The sequence below is a fragment of the Triticum urartu genome, chromosome 5, assembly GCF_003073215.2.
Source record: "Triticum urartu cultivar G1812 chromosome 5, Tu2.1, whole genome shotgun sequence".
Taxonomy (NCBI): Eukaryota; Viridiplantae; Streptophyta; class Magnoliopsida; order Poales; family Poaceae; genus Triticum; species Triticum urartu.
The window spans coordinates 557,418,977-557,431,948 of NC_053026.1; positions in this window are offsets into that span (position 1 = coordinate 557,418,977).

Consider the following 12,972-nt stretch of genomic DNA (forward strand, 5'->3'; position numbering starts at 1 on the left):
AATATGAACGCCGATCGCCAAGATATCGCAAGAGTGACGGACAAAATGAACGAGCTTCTGTACCAGGAGGAGATGCTTTGGTTACAACGATCGCGTATCACGTGGTTGAAGGAGGGAGATAAAAACACAAAGTATTTCCAAAGCAAAGCAGTATGGAGGGCGAGGAAGAACAAGATCCGTGAGTTGACGGATAGTGTCGGTGTAGTTCATTCGGATCTTGCCTCTATGGGGGATGTGGCTAACAATTATTTTCATGAGATTTTCACAGCTGATCCCACACTTAATGCAACGCCTATTTTGGATTTAATTAACCCGGTGGTAACCGATGAGGATAATGCTAAGCTGTGTGCGTCTTTTACGGATAAAGAGATCTCGGATGCTTTGTTTCAAATTGGGCCACTAAAAGCTCTGGGTCCGGATGGTTTCCCCGCTAGATTTTTTCAACGGAATTGGAGCACCCTCAAGGAGGGTGTGTTGGCTTCGGTAAAGGATTTCTTCAGCACTGGTGTCATGCCGGAGGGAGTGAATTCTACATCTATTGTACTTATTCCCAAAGTTCCCAACCCGGTAAAAATCACAGATTATAGGCCCATTAGTCTGTGCAATGTTATTTATAAGGTCATCTCCAAATGTCTAGTGAATAGGATGAGGCCGTTGCTGGATGATCTCATCTCTCCTGAGCAAAGCGCCTTCATTCCCGGACGGATGATCACAGATAATGCACTAGTTGCTTTTGAGTGTATTCATCATATCAAGCAGGAGAAGGATCCCACAAGGAGTTTTTGTTCTTACAAACTGGACCTTTCAAAAGCATATGATCGAGTGGATTGGGTCTTCTTGAGGCAAATGATGCAAAAGTTGGGTTTCTCTCATCGATGGGTTGACTGGATAATGTCGTGCGTCACGTCGGTGAGATACTCTGTCAAACTTAATGGAACCCTCTTGGATTCGTTTGCGCCGACATGTGGTCTTCGGCAAGGAGATCCGCTCTCTCCGTTTCTTTTTTTGCTTGTAGCAGATGGTCTATCAGCTCTACTAAAGAGCAAAGTGGCGTCGGGTGGCATCACGCCGGTGCGGGTTTCTAGAAGAGGACCGGGCGTTCCACACCTATTGTTTGCGGATGATACATTGTTGTTTTTTGAGGCTTCGAGAGAGCAAGCAGAGGAGGTTAAAGTGGTGTTGGATATGTACGGGAAGGCTACGGGGCAGTGCATAAACCCCAACAAGTGCTCCATTCTTTTTGGCGACGCTTGCCCTGTAGCGGTTCAGGAGGAAGTAAGGTCAGTACTTAATATCACGAGCATGCACTTCGAGGATAAATACTTGGGCCTGCCGACGCCGGAGGGGCGAATGTCTAAAGGGCGTTTTTAGAATTTACAGACTCGGCTCACCAAACGGTTGATACAATGGGGGGATGGCCTTCTGGCGCAACCGGGGAGAGAAGTGTTGATAAAGTCGGTGGCGCAAGCGCTCCCAACTTATATTATGGGCGTCTTCAAGTTGCCTTTTTCAGTTTGTGATGATCTCACACGTATGGTGCGGAATTTCTATTGGGGATCGGCAAAGGGTAAAAGGAAGGTGCACTGGAAGAATTGGGACCATCTCATGCAGCCGAAGGACAGGGGAGGTATTGGTTTTCGCGATTTCCGGCTGTTTAATCAGGCCCTGTTGGCGAGGCAGGCATGGAGGCTTTTAACAAAGCCATACAACCTCTGTGCTAGGGTTTTGAAAGGCCGCTATTACCCGGATGGCAAGTTGGAAGATAGAGTTTTTGCTGGGAACGGGTCATCATCTTGGCAGGCTATTTGCCATGGACTGGAATTGTTGAAAAAGGGGCTGCTATGGAGAGTAGGGGACGGGGCAAGCATACGGGTGTGGCGGGATAGCTGGATCCCGAGACCCTTCTCATATAAACCGATCTCTCCACAAGGGCGTTGCCGTATTCGGTTTGTTTCTGGTCTGCTGAATACTAATGGGTCGTGGAAAGTTGAGATCCTCCGAGAATATTTTATGGCTGCAGATGTGCATGAAATAATGAAGATTCGTGCATCTCCTAGAATGGAGGGAGATGTGATCGCGTGGGGGCCTGGCAGACATGGTATTTTTACAGTTAAATCAGCCTACGAATTGGCTTTCGATGAGGCTCATCGAAGTTCTGCGGTGGCGTCCAGTTCGGCGCCTTCGGGCAGCCGTGCTTGCTGGGACTTCATATGGAAGAGTGACGCTCCTCCAACGGTGAAGCACTTCGCATGGCCCTTGTTGAATGATGCTTTACCCACATGGCAGAGGAAACACCGTATTGGACTGGAAGCCACAGGTATGTGCCAGGTATGTGGAGCAGAAGAGGAGGATAACTTTCATCCGTTCGTGCGCTGCCAGTTCGGGTGTGACTTGTTTGTGGCTATGGCTAGGGTGTGGAGGCTCCTGGATATCACATCAATACTTAACAACGGGAAAGAATGGTTGCTACACGTCCTGGACCCTCTGACTAACCTTGAACGAACAATGGTACTAATGATTTTCTGGAGGAGTTGGTTTGTCCAGAACGAGTTAGTTCATGCTAAGCCTGCCCCGCCTATGGAAGTCTCTGTAAGATTTCTGCAAAGCTATATGGTGTCCTTGGTGGGTATTAAGCAAAATCCACATGCTGACCCAGCCAAAGGCAAAACTTATATTGAATGGAAGGATACAGCGAGAAAGGGAAGAAGCGTTGTTGAGCAGGTCGAAAGGAGCTGGATTGCGCCGGAGCCGGGGTGGTGCAAATTAAATACGGATGGAGATTTTGTTGCATCAGACCAAGCGGGTGCGGGCATGATTTTACGTGATCATCGAGGGGCTATCAATTTCTCGGCATGCAGGGTGCTGTTTTCGTGCAGAGACTCCCTCGAGGCGGAGTTGTGCGCATGCATGGAAGGCTTGTCCCTTGCCCTGCAGAGAAGTGATTTGCCGATTGTGGTGGAGATGGATTCTCTCGAAGCGGTCTCTCTCATATCAAGCTTGGATACAGATCGCTCTGTTTACTCCTCTATTGTTAGAGAGATTAAGCACTTAATGGGTTTAAGGAAGACTTGTATTTCTCTTATAGTTAGATCTCAAAATAAAGCTAGTGATTGCCTAGCTAAGTTTGCTAGAACCCAAGGCAGGACTTTGACTTGGTTAGGAGCTGGTCCAGATGAAGTAGTGGAAATAGCATCGTATGATTGTAAAGACATTGTGATTGAGTAATGAAATGCTATTTCTCCCACAAAAAAAAACGCCAAATACTTTTATTTGAGTCTTGCAATCATAATTATCGAGGCAACCCCGTGAGACAAATAGGGCCTTCGGTTGGACAACTGACTCTTGATGCAGGACGCGTGCCGGTCAAGACGTAATTTTGACACATCCCTCATTATGGTTCGTAACAAGCACATCCTAATGTGCGACTTTCAACGCATAAATTAAGATCATATTTGGTCTCTCCACAAATATATAATTATAAGCATTAAGATTTCATACCCATATTATAACTTTTTCCCTTTGGTTGTTTGATTTTGATCCGGTCAAAAGCTTGAATTGTTTCTTTAACAAAATCGTGTTTGAGACCCTAGCTTAAAGGGCGTCATCCTCCCGTGGGTTCGATAACTCCGGGTCACCTCTGGAGAAAAAGGTGAGAATCCTTTCTGCTCCATTTTCGGATCTCCAAAGGAAGTGATCAGTCTTCTTGGGCCCCTTGGTCTTCTTCGGCTTGAGTATGACCACATATGGGTCCTCGGTTAGCAGGTGCTCCAAAACAACGCTCATGAGTTCCCCATGTTGAGGCGCTGGTGATCCGATCGTCCGGGCGAAGGTACGCAAGTACTGCGACATGGTTAATTGAATTCAGTTAGTCGGCTCGGAATGAGGAAGTAAAAGTCTGACCACAAAGTGAAGGTGGAATAGAAAACAAAGCTCGGCAACTCGTTATACTCGGCTATGGCCGACGCCGTCTCTCGTGGTCCAGAAGGTGTTCTCCTTTGCTAAGGGCCTGAAGAGGATGGTCAACATCCCGCCGAGGTCCTTCCCTTTATAGAGATTTCAGACCACCAAAACCTCAATGTTTGGAACATAGCTCCATAAAGGAGATGCGTCCTGGAGGGGTTGAGCCTTGTGGTGGAGCATGAAGTGGATCACATCCACTAAAGCGATGCCCTCGCCGATGTGGATCTTCAGCCATTTTTGAAGCTCCATGCTCTCCTCCTTGTTCCCCCAGTCGAGGTTCTTGTCCATCCAGGAGTGCAACCTCTTCAAGGGGGCGCCCGAGAAGGTGTGAACTCCCTCCCTGTCCCCCGATGGCACGTCGGCCATGTAGAACCACTCCTCCTGCCAGAGCTTCACCGTCTCATTGAATTCTCTAGGCAGTCACTTGATGTTATGAAGCTTTCTAAACCTGGCTCCTCCGCACTCCATGATCTGGCTGCCGTTGAACTGTGATTTGACACAAAAAACTTGATCCAGAGCGTGAAGTGGGGCTTGATGCAGAGAAACGCCCTACATAAGATGATGTAGCCGGCGAGGTTGAGGATGGAGTTGGGCGCAATATGATGAAATTGGAGGTCGTAAAAATATAGCAGCCCCTAGAGGAAGGGATGGATTGGAAATCCCGGACCTTGGATGGGGTGGGAGATGAAGATGGCATGCTCACCTTCCCGAGGTTCTGGAACTCGAGAGGTGGAGTGAAGGGCATCCCCAACGATGTGGGAGCGACACCGAACCTCGTCCTCTGACAGGAGGTAGCCCCATGCTTGGAGCTCAGCAATATTGCCGATAGTGATGGAGGAACGGAGCCACAATCTCCTCTTGCTCGTCGCCTTCTCCTCGATCACCGCTGCGTAACACCCTTGCCCTTTCCGGCCATTGGAAATAGGAAGGAAGTGGGGAGAGGATGGAGAGGGTTAGTTTGAGCTCGGTGTTCTGGTTGCCGGAGCTTGAGAAATCATGGCATAGAGAGCAATGGGGAAGGCATGGAATGAATTGGATTCATCCGTATAACTTTATAAGCTGATACGTCTCCAACGTATCTATAATTTTTGATTGTTCCATGCTATTATATTATCCATCTAGGATATTTTATATGGTATTTTATATGATTTTGGGGACTAACCTATTAACCTAGATCCGAGTGCCAGTTTCCGTTTTTTCCTTGTTTTTGAGTATCGCAGAAAAGGAAAACCAAACGGAGTCCAATTGACCTAAAATTTCACGGAGATCATTTTTGGACCAGAAGAAGCCCATGGAGTACCGGAGATGGGCCAGAAGAGTCCCGAGGCCACCACGAGGGTGGGGAGCGCGCCCCCTACCTCGTGGCTGCCTCGGGGACCCCCCTGACTTGTTCCCGACTCCAACACCTCTTATATATACCCAAACTTCCAGAAAGAAACCTAGATCGGGAGTTCCGCCACCGCAAGCCTCCATAGCCACTGAAAACCAACCTAGACCCGTTTCGGCACCCTACCGGAGGGGGGGATCCCTCTCCGGTGGCCATCTTCATCATCCCGGCGCTCTTCATGACGAGGATGGAGTAGTTCACCCTCGGGGCTGAGGGTATGTACCAGTAGCTATGTGTTTGATCTGTCTCTCTCGTGTTCTTGATTCGCACGATCTTGATGTATCACGAGCTTTTCTATTATAGTTATATCTTATGATGTTTCTCCCCCTCTATCTCTTGTAATGGATTGAGTTTTCCCTTTGAAGTTATCTTATCGGATTGAGTCTTTAAGGATTTGAGAACACTTGATGTATGTCTTGCATGTGCTTATCTGTGGTGACAATGGGATATCACGTGATCCACTTGATGTATGTTTTGGTGATCAACTTGCGAGTTCCATGACCTCGTGAACTTATGCATAGGGGTTGGCACACATTTTTGTCTTGACTCTCCGGTAGAAACTTTGGGGCACTCTTTGAAGTTCTTTGTGTTGGTCGGATAGATGAATCTAAGATTGTGTGATGCATATCATATAATCATACCCACGGATACTTGAGGTGACATTGGAGTATCTAGGTGACATTAGGTTTTTGGTTGATTTGTGTCTTAAGGTGTTATTCTAGTACTAACTCTATGATAGATTGAACGGAAAGAATAGCTTCGTGTTATTTTACTACGGACTCTTGAATAGATCGATCAGGAAGGATAACTTTGAGGTGGTTTCGTACCCTACAATAATCCGCTTGTTTGTTCTCCGCTATTAGCGACTTTGGAGTGACTCTTTGTTGCATATTGAGGGATAGTTATATGATCCAATCATGTTATTATTGTTGAGAGAACTTGCACTAGTGAAAGTATGCACCCTAGGCCTTGTTTCCTAGCATTGCAATACCGTTTGTGCTCACTTTTACCACTTGCTACCTTGCTGTTTTTATATTTTCAGATTACAAAAACCTTTATCTACCATTCATATTGCACTTGTATCACCATCTCTTCGCCGAACTAGTGCACCTATACAATTTACCATTGTATTGGGTGCGTTGGGACACAAGAGACTCTTTGTTATTTGGTTGCAGGGTTGCTTGAGAGAGACCATCTTCATCCTACGCCTCCCATGGATTGATAAACCTTAGGTCATCCACTTGAGGGAAATTTTCTACTGTCGTACAAACCTCTGCACTTGGAGGCCCAACAACGTCTACAAGAAGAAGGTTGTGTAGTAGAATCAAGCTCTTTTCTGGCGTCGTTGTTGGGGAGGTTAGTTCTTGAAGGTATATCTTTAGATCTTGCAATCGAATCTTTTAGTTTCTTGTTTTATCACTAGTTTAGTTTATAAAAGAAAATTATAAAAAATGGAATTGAGGATACCTCATATGCTTCATCTTTTTAATGTCTTTCATGAAAATAAGGATTCTGATAATTGTGCCAAAGTGTTAGAAGAAGAATGCATTAAAATCTTTGGCACTAAGTCTTTGGATGATGAGCATGATTGCAATGTTGTTAGTATGAATTCTTTGAGTACCCATGATGCTAATGATATGCAAAGCCACAAGCTTGGGGATGCTATGTTTGATGAAGATGATATTTTTTGTCCCCCAAGTTTTGATGAGCAAATTTATTATGCCAATAGCATGCCTCTGTCGGATTTCGGGTTCCGGCAGACCCTTGAGGTTCGAACACTGGGGTGCGCGCGGAGATCTTTCCCCTACCGATCTACGACCGGTCCTCTCATGCGAACTAAGATGAAAATGATGAACAACACAGGAGACACGAGGTTTATACTGGTTCGGGCCACCATTGTGGTGTAATACCCTACTCCAGTGTGTGGTGTGGTGGATTGCCTCTGGGGCTGATGATGGACAGTACAAGGGAAGAACAGCCTCGCGAGAGGTGTTCTTGAGCTGGTGCGATGAACTGCTAGGGTGAGTTCCGTCGCCTCTCTTTCTCTCTGCTAGGGTTCTACCAGATCTCTCCCTCTCCTCCTCGGTGTCCCCTTCCTTTGTGGAGGCTAGCTCTATTTATAGAGGCCCTGGGCCTCTCCCCGAATAATTGAGCGGGAAGGGCGCCAACAATTGGCCATTTTGAAGGGAACATCTAGTACAAGTTATCCTGACCAAAGGTGGTCTTCGGCTGCCAAAATCACTGGTGATGACGCCGTCTTGGGCTCCATGGTGACCTTCGTCCTGCCGCTCTGCTGGTCTTGGTCTCGTTGTATCGGAATGGCAACCTTTGCCTGATGCCTTGGCATGTGCTTGCCCCCTTTGCACCAAAGGGGAAACAAGGACCCTGTGCAGGCTGGCGCCCGCCTGGCCTTGATCGTCATGGCTTGCGTCACGGGATCCTCGCGAGGTACCCTTGCATTGATCTCTCCGCCTCCTCGCGAGCCTGCCTGATGCGGCCGCTCTTGAGGAAGCTTCCTGTCATCCGCCCCACGGGGCTTGGCCCCTCGCGAAGGTCTTGAGCTTGGGCTGATGAAGACGGGCCGCACTGGGCCCCCACTTGAGCCACGCCACAGGCCGCAGGCAGGCAAGTCTGGGGACCTTCATTCCTAGAACGCCGACAGTAGCCCCTGGGCCCAAGGCGCGTGCGGGCTTGGCTTAGCAGAGAAGCGAAGGGGCAAGCATGAAGCGCCGCGGGCCCTAACAGCCTACGGCCTTGGGCGCCGCATGGCAGTTGATTGGACGTAGGCGTATGCACTTCCCACGACGCCTCGGCAACTGCACGACTGACAAAAAAGGGGGTGCTCGGGCCAGGCTTATTTGCCCTGCTCTCGTCCGCCTTGCCCTAGATCCCCTTTCTCGCTTTCCTCCTTCTTGCTCCCGAAATCCTCCAGATTCGTCTCAATCCTTCGCATCTGGCACGCCATGGCGACTCGCAAGTCCCCGGCTGATGCTTGGTACTCGCCGGCCCTGGATTCCCCGAAATTGTCGGAGAAGAACCTCGCCCTCGCGCGCCTGATGATGGTGGCGCAGGGCAGCGAGGGGGCAAATGTGCTCAAGGTCGGCTCCGACCAGCCTGAGGGCAAGGGGAGCACCTTCTACCCGTTCTTCGTGAGTGCCATCGTCGCCGGTCTGGTGCCTCCTTTTCTGAGTTCTTCCTTGCCGTTCTCCGCCAATACAACTTGCAGGCCCTGCATCTCCACCCCAACTCTGTCCTTCTCCTAGCGATTTTCGCCTACTATTGCGAGGCTCATGTTGGTGTGAAGCCCTCGGTGGCCTTGCTGCACCACTTTTTCTCCCTCCGGGTTTCTGGCGCTCAGGTCTCCGCATGCACGAGCTTCATTGCATACTCCAGCTCCAACGCCATCTCGAAGTTTGGGAAGAGGATCGAAGGCTACAGGAGCAAGTGGGTCATGATGGATGTCGGGCGCCTCCACCCTCGTCTGGTATTGCCCACGGGGCAACCTAGGTGCGTTGACGCATGGTCCCGCGCGGAGCTCGTCGACCCTTGCGCGAAGGCGGTGTTGAGGAGGATGAACGCGGACCTGAGGCCAAGCAACTTGGGGGTGGCGAAGCTGACCGGGGCCACGCTCCTGAGGGAGTTCTGGGAGCACCGGGTGGCTCCGCTCTAGGAGCACTCGATCCCACTGTGGAGGCTTGGAGGAGCAGACGCCGCCCTGCGCCTGAGCTCCGAGGCCCTGACCGATGAGGATCTGACTGCGGCCCTCCATTCCTTGGTTGGGGGAGACGTGGCGAGCCCGGTGGACGCCCCCGTCCTCCTATTCCGTCGTGACGACTGGGAGCAGGTGGTGAACGCCATGCCCACCTTCAACGGTGAGGGGCTGGTGCCCGCGGCAGCTCCCGAAGATCTGGCGGTCCTTGCGACGGTGAACTTGTCCTCCGTCAGCTCCAGTGGGGAAGAAGAGGCGGAGGAGGAAGCGTCCAACTCGGAGGAGACTGGCGAGGATTGGGGGGAGTCCTTCCCTCGGTGCAGGTCCCAGGCCCTCCGCTCCATGCCGGACGACAACGAGGCCAGCGCTAGGCGAGGAAGGGAGGGCTCTTCCTCGGTCACGAGGAAGGGCAGGTCAAGCTAGGTTCCCCCAGGGTCTGCTCTGGTCCCCCCCAGGGTCTGCTCTGGTCCCTGGGGGGGGGGTCCAAGGCCAGCTCCATCCCTCCTGACGCGTCTTCTGCTTCCAGGCCCTCCAAGGCTGACCCCCGCTGCAGGCTCTCGGGCTTCAAGTTTGGCCGGAAGTTGCTTGAGTCCACGGACGACGTCCAGTAAGTGCTCGATTCGTGCTCTGCTTGGTTTCTTCCGCTGAGGCTTGACATTCGCGCTCTTTTACCAGGCTAGCACCTGCTGCCAAGAGGTTGAAGGAGGCTTCTGCGGCCCCGCTTGGGGCGAATCCATCTGCCGGGGCGACGCCTTCGGCTGGTGGGGGAGAGGACGGCGAGGCCCGCACCTCTCCGACCCTACCGCCCTCGCGAGGCCAACTGGGGCACCCCGGCGAGGAGTCAGCCCCCGTGGCCTCGCTGGACCTGGAGTCAACTGTGCCCGACGCTGCGGCCGTGGCGGCCAAGGCTCAGGAGGTCCCTTCCTGCCAAGCCGTGGCCATGCTGCCATCTTCTCCGCCTGCTCTACAGGTTCTTGTCTCTTCTGCTCCCTCTGCCGCTGTCCTGAACCAGGTTGCTAATGAGCTGAGCCAATTGCGGGAGGATCTCCTGAGCGCGGACCCTTGTCTGGTGGCCGGGCACCTGGAGTTGGCCTCTGGCTGGGCCCGTTCTCCTGCTTCCGTCCGAGTGGTGCTGAGCCAGGCCGTGTCGTCCTCCGACGAGGAGAAGCAGACTGCTAACCAGGCCAAGGCCGCTCGCGACGCTGCCTTGGGCGACGCTGCAGATGCCCAGGGCAGCTGCAAGACGCTTGAGGCCGGGCTGCAAGGCCTGCGCGACGAGCTCGCCAAGGAGGTGCACAGTCGCCGGGAGATGGAGAAGGAGATGAAGGCTAGGGAGGCCGCCGCCAAGGACCGGGACGCCAAGCTTGATGACCGCCACAGCCGGCTGGAGACGCTGGAGCGGTCGCTGAAGGCGGAGAGGACTAAGCTGGACGCCAAGGCGAAGGTCCTGACAGAGGACCGGGTGGCCTTCGCGAAGCTGGAGAAGAAGGCTCGTGGCATACTGAAGACGCTGTATGAGAGCGGCCTGGAGGAGCCGTTGGCTGGTGCGGAGGACGGCCCCGCCAAGCTGCTCCCCTTCCTGGTTGATGCGCTTGGGGATGTCACGGACGGCCTTGGCCCCACGGTCGAGGCCGAGGCGCGTGCCCTGTCTTCTGCGGTGCTGACGCATGTCCTCAGCCATGTCTACCTGCGCGACCCCAACGTCGACTTCGACAGCCTGCTGGAGCCCGTGAGCGGTGACCGTGCCGCTGCCGCCGCTGAGGCTGTGAGAGGCCAAGCCGAGGTTTTGCTGGGGAAGTTCCGCTCCCCCAGCGTCCTTCCCGGGCACGGTGCCGCCGTCCTCGCGACCTCGGGAGGCGAAGCCGTCCAGCGTGACTCCACCACCGGTGACGACATTACTGGGGAGTGATCCCTTCGCGACTTCCATCCTGTTTTATTCCTGCACATGCACCATGCCTCGTGGAGGCGTTTAAACTTATGTTTGGCGTTGTGGAACAATCTTATGGCTTGTAATATTTGCTTTGAATTTCCTGGAATTTGCATTTTCCTCTCCTACTTGCTTACGCTCTGCGTCGGCAGGGCCCAGCCCCGTGCGTACCTCACCCAGCGTTAGCCCCGGCTGGAAACCAAGGACGGGACTAAGGAGGGAGGGGCTACGTGGCAAGTTAGGCTCCTGAGTCACGATGCTTAGGAGTCCCCCTTGACGCGTGAGCAACAAGTAGGGAAGGGGGGAGCGAGAAGTGGATTGACCGTTCTACGTCGGCAGGGCCCGGCCCCGCGCGTACCTCACCTAGCGTTAGCCCCGACCGGAAACCAAGGACGGGACTAAGGAAGTGAGGGGCTACGTGGCAAGTTAGGCTCCTGAGTCGTGATTCTCAGGAATCCCCCTTGACGCTCAAATAGGTTTCGTACCTTGGCTCCACTCGGGGAGTGGCGCGCGACGACCAGGTCCAAGGGACCTGGCTAGGTGGCGTGCGCTCGGGCGAGGCCCGGGCGTAGCCCCCATGTCCAGCCCCTCGCGCGGCACTCCCGCGGGGAGGCGTTGCGACGGTGCTGGACACTGAGCTCTAGGCTCCCTGAGGTTGGTACGGCCGTGGGCTGCCCTCAGTTGTTTATCACCAGCGCGGAGCATAGCGCTTCCGTATGTGTACGGGCATAGCCGCTCCTCGGCAGTGTCGTCAGCCAGCACGGAGCATGGTGCTTCCACTGGTGCGTGGGAGGGGGCTCCCCTCCGGGAGGAGCCCCCTGGGCATGTACAGCCCCGCCCTGACATGTGGCCGGCACAGTAGGGCTAGGAGAGGTGTATCTGGGCACCCGTGAGCCAACGCGGGACTCACGAGGCCCTACCTCGAGGCGGGTTGCGCCTGGCTCTGGGCCTTTATCAATCGGTGTGTTCCTGCATGGTTGTTAGAATGCAAATGCTCTACGTCCTCAGGTCCCAGCCCTCGAGCGAGCTCAGCCGCCGCTGGTATGACAGGTCGCGATGCCGTGGGTCAAGGCCAGGGGGTGAGGGCTGGAGAGCCAGTAGGAGCCCATGAGTCACGATGCTCAGGTACCCCCCTTTTAACGTGCAAGCGCTTTGCATGACGATGAGCAATAGGTGATAATCGTGGGAATCGGATTTAGCGTGAAAGAACAACTTCACCCTAAGGTAAATGCTGGAAAAGAAACTACCGCTGGGTCGGGCCCGAGCGGCGTGGGGATGATGCAGCCCGAGGGGCGCCCCCAACAAGGTAGGTAAATAGCATAACCAAAATGGATACATGCCGCAGGGACGGACCCACACGGCCTGGGAATGGTGCAGCCCTGTGGGCGCTCCCAGCTGAAAGTAGAACTCTGAAAGATGTCACCTGGTGCTGTCGAAGATGAAGTGATGCTGAGGAAGTGAGCGATGCGCGGTGAAGACGTCGGCCCTCACGAGCCCCCAGGCCCAGGGGCCTCGGGAGGCTCCAGTGGCGCGTGCAGGTCTTTGGGGACCATCGCCACCTCTGCCAGGACTGCGCGATGCCTGACCTCCTGAGCCTCCAGAATGCTCCTCAACAGGCGCCGATGTGCGGCGACCACGCTCGGCAGGCCGAAGGGCATGCGAACGTAGCTGTGAGGTGGTCCCTCACAGCGCCCTACGGCCGAAGGCCATAGGCGCTCCTGGGACGCAACTCGGTTGAGCCCTGGTACGTCGACGTAGACGCGCAGTCCTCCATCCTCGCCTGGATGTGGGGCCACGACAGGTAAGCGGCGGCTGCCGCGCATGACTCTGGACTCTTGTAGCTCATGGGTGTTTTTTGCTATGAACTCCTGAGGGTTTGGTCTCCTTTGACTTGTACCTTCCTGAGGGAAGCGTGCTTGAAAGCACCCCTCCAAGTGGTGCCCAAGCGCCTCCCCCGCGACCTTGGCAAGGTCGGCGGCTCTCCAAGAG